Source organism: Diadema setosum, chromosome 3 (genome assembly GCF_964275005.1).
Source record: "Diadema setosum chromosome 3, eeDiaSeto1, whole genome shotgun sequence".
In the NCBI taxonomy this organism is placed as follows: Eukaryota; Metazoa; Echinodermata; class Echinoidea; order Diadematoida; family Diadematidae; genus Diadema; species Diadema setosum.
The window spans coordinates 26,180,906-26,185,292 of NC_092687.1; positions in this window are offsets into that span (position 1 = coordinate 26,180,906).

Here is a 4,387-nt window from a genome sequence, read left to right on the forward strand (position 1 = left end):
GACCCCGTTTACAGTGCGGGGCTGGGCCGAGCCGCGGCCGAGCCCAGCCTCAATTGCGGGGCCGAGCCCCGCAATTTTGTCCGTTTACACTGCCGGGCTCGGCCGCGCTTTTAATTTAAACCTTTCAATATTTTGTCGTAGTGACGCTCTGCTTGTAATCAAACTCAATTTGGTATAGTCTGGTTTTCAGACGCTTTGCCAACTGGATTCCGGACAAAGGCCTTTGCCGAAGGAAAAATCCTTTGCAGGACAAAACCACCTTAAACTATACTAGTTTTCGACGTTGAGGGGGTTAATATCCTGAATAGCGAAATAGTCCGGGCAGAAGGTCTGGAAGACAGACTAAAATTGGCCGCGCATTTGGCCCAGTTTGCGTTTACACTGAGACCCCGTTTACAGTGCGAGGCTCGGCCGCGGCCGAGCCGCGGCCGAGCCCGCATTCATTTCAGTGTAAACGCGCAAAGGAGCGCTCTGGAGGTGGTCTCGGCCAAATGCGCGGCCAATTTTAGTCTGGCTTCCAAACCCTCTGCCAGTACTCTTTCGCTATTCAGGATATTAACCCCCTCAACGTCGAAAACTAGTATAGTTTAAGGTGGTTTTTCTCCTGCAAAGGATTTTTCCTTCGGCAAAGGCCTTTGCTAGAACGGCGACTTCGTCGCCACGGAATCCAGTTGGCAAAGGGTCACTACGACAAAATATTGAAAGGTTTGAATTTAAAGCGCGGCCGAGCCCGGTAGTGTAAACGGACAAAATAGCGGGGCTCGGCCGCGGTCGAGCCGCGGCCGAGACCACCTCCAGAGTGTGGCCAAATGCGCGGCCAATTTTGGCCTCTCATTTGGCCTTTTGCGCGTTTACACTGAAATGAAGACGGGCTCGGTCGCGGCCCCGCACTGTAAACGGGGTCCAAGCCCATCACCAATGTGTTAACTCAGCAACCCGCGCCAATTTAACGCACAAACCATATCACACCATCCTTTATTCTTTCCAATGAATAGATTTGAAAAACCTTTATTTTGTTCTAGTTATTATTGTCATTAATGTTATCATCATAATTTTCATAATCATTATTTAAGATTACTGATTTTTGTACGAAAGAACATGATCGTGGGAGCGAGCTTGGTCTGCTGTGTGCAATAGAAATGCACATAAAATACTTGGCTTGTATAAAGGCGCATTTCACCATAGTGTCCTAATGAAAAGGTTCAGTATTGGTGGAGATGAGAATTGGGCTTTTAACTTTTTGCGAGATACCAAGAAAACACTTATGAAATAGTACAGAACATACCATTTTAAGAGGAATTCAAAGTTTATCTGATGAAAATTGAGTTTAAAATATAAAAAAAAATAAGGTAAAACAAAGCGATCGTAATGAATTGTGCAATGGGTCCCACACTCTGTTTTGGATATCTCAGCCATTTCAAAACCAATTTTCGTCAAATAAACGTTCAATTCCTCATGGAATTACATGCTCTTTCATATCACCCACAAAAAAAAAAAAATGTTAGAAACGTGAAATTAGGTCTCAACCAAAACTATACGATCCCTTTAAAAATCTATTGTTGTTTGTTCTTGTTTGCGTAACTGTTTGGCATTTAACACATATTCAAATTTTTACTCTTGTTGTCCCTACTCACAATGTATTTTTCTTATGTTGTTTTTACTTTTTGATACATACGCGTCATGATCATGTCACTGATAACTGCGCACGTGAAAACGTTGTAGTGTTCCAATCGTAGGAGACTCCTATCATAAATTCATTATCTTTATCATGTATACACTCTCTTATTTATGGTGCTAGCGATATATTCTGCCACGGTTAGAGTTTGACGTTTGTATAGCAGCTTAATCACTACGTTTCTTAATTGTTTCTTAGCGACAACGTTTTTATGATATGGCAGTCTATGAGAATACGCAGCATTTCTACATAACTGACGTAAATTGTGTTCAACATTTTGTTGTTTAAGATGCAATATTTGACCCTGAAATAATATGTCATCGTATAAAAGAGATATCCGATAGCTGTACACGGTGGAGGGCCAATGACCTTCGACCGTACTGAATCCCAACACCTGTTGCGTTTAGTTCAATATAAATTTTCTGTTTACCGAACGAGCCAGCTTGCACGATCGTTTTGTTTGCGCTTGAGGGGCGCGTTAATATCATCGCGCTAACATGACACACTACGGAGGTTTTGCACACATGCGCTCACCCAAGCTCCTGCAATATTTTTAAAGGGATACTGCCGTGACATTTGAGTCTACAATAGGTGCCTTATTTCACAGACTTTCTCACGCCCATGTCATTGAAAAATGGCACTACACAATTAACATAAGATTTGGATATCTTGTGCACTTTCTGTGAAAGATTTTCATGCTACTATAATATGAAGTGTTCGTTTGCAAAAACCGATAAGTCCAGTTTTGAAGATTTTGAAGTACGATCTCTGTCATAAAGTACAAAATAATACCTTTTAAATGATATATTGGTCACTACATATAAAGGTATATTTTTGAAGTTATGGTCAAAAGAAGCAAAAATTTTCTTATTATTCTCTTTATTTTTCTTGACCTTTAATCGCAAATATCTCCATTTAGCAAATATGGACTTATCGGTTTTTGCAAACAAACTCTTCATATTATGTCCCTAAAGTAAACTATTACAACCCAAATAAGTCAGTGAAAATAATTCAACCAGTATTTAAATTTCTGTGCATGTTGGTGACTTCTGTTGGTCGTAGAGAATCGAAGTGTAGATAACTATGACTGACAATTTATGGTGATTACATTGTATCTTCACACGAAGTATGTCGTGGCAGGTTTTCATTCGCCACAGCAAATTAAAAACAAGTTAAAGGAAACCAACACCCAAAGGCAATGTCAATAGATTGAGTGAAAGCAGCAACATAATAGTAGAACACATTAGTGGAAGTTTGAGGAAAGTCGGACAATCGACTAGCCTTTTGTCAAGGCCCTCTCGCTGTATGGCGAAGAGGCCTTCAGCTGGGCTCGCTTCGCTCGCTCATTACAGCGAGAGGGCCTTGACAAAAGGCTAACAATAGACGCAAAAGATATGAATTTTTTAAGTTTTGGTGTTGGAACCGCTGGATGAGGAGACTACTAAAAGAGGTTAACGATAATAAAGAAAATATGAAGGGAATTCCACAAAAACTAATTTTTCATAAAAATTACACATTCCATCAACTTGATACTGACATACAATTGTACAATGTATGTTAAGGATAGTAATTATTCTACCTGCTTTCTTAAAGCGGTTAGTATAGTGCTCTTTACGATAGAAAAGTGAAAGCATGTTGAATTTTCTTTACATTTTCTTTATCATCTGCCAAAGGCTGGCTGAGATGCGAGGACATGTGTCATATTAGTACATCTTTAAACGCCTGCTACTTTGAATTATACATGTATAATTGCATGACGTAGACGCATGCACGCTAAGCTTTAATACCACACATTCATCTGACCCGCTTATGAAAGAATGGCTGTGATTGGTTGGCGCCTTGACAGACCTATGTGACACAATAGTTCTCACGTTGAGTTCCCATACAATATTCAACACGTACATGTATAGATTACTGTATATCTTTGCCAATATACGAGGAGAGTGTTTTACATAGCAGTGATCTAAAATCATTTGCATTGTTATCTTCTGTTTTTGGCTCCGAAAATTGAGTGGACCGGTCTATCTTTTGTTACCAGAGATTTAAGAAGTTTCTCCATTTCATCCGCGATAATTTCCTGAAAAGTTTCCCCCGTTATTCCTCCAATTCTATTTCTATTTAACGTTGATGTATGTGCGTCGTCATCTGCTGTGAAACGACGTTTGTTTTGCTGACACCTCATGCATCATCTCCTCCCACTATATCTAATGATATTAGAGTGGCTGAGGTTTAAGAATTTTCAACGTACGGACCAACAACTTCAATGTATAAGAAGCTGATGGAGCAAGGCAAGTGTGACATCCATTTTTGGATATCTATTGTGGAATAAGCGACCAAACCAAAGCGACGTTCTTTCCCCTCGAGTGAACACCCGTCTTTGAAGTATTGCCTTACGCTTGTTCTCGTCTGTAGCAGTATCGCATGCTACGACGATCATATATATATGCATTGCTGCAACCCATGAAACCCATCTTAAGCGTGATATAGAGCTGCTGCAGCTGTGAGAATAAAAGTCGTTAGCGGTTCGTTATTTAGCACTGAGGAAAACAGTGTCACCTTCAGAGCTAAGATATTGCCTTTTTTCTCGCGCGACACCCAGTCAAAACTTCAAGAATATGGAAGACTACGGGTAGTGCTAATTGTGGTGCAGTGAATTTGAATGATGAGAATTGTACATGTATGTTCGTCTGTTAAAGGAAAGGGAGATTTGCA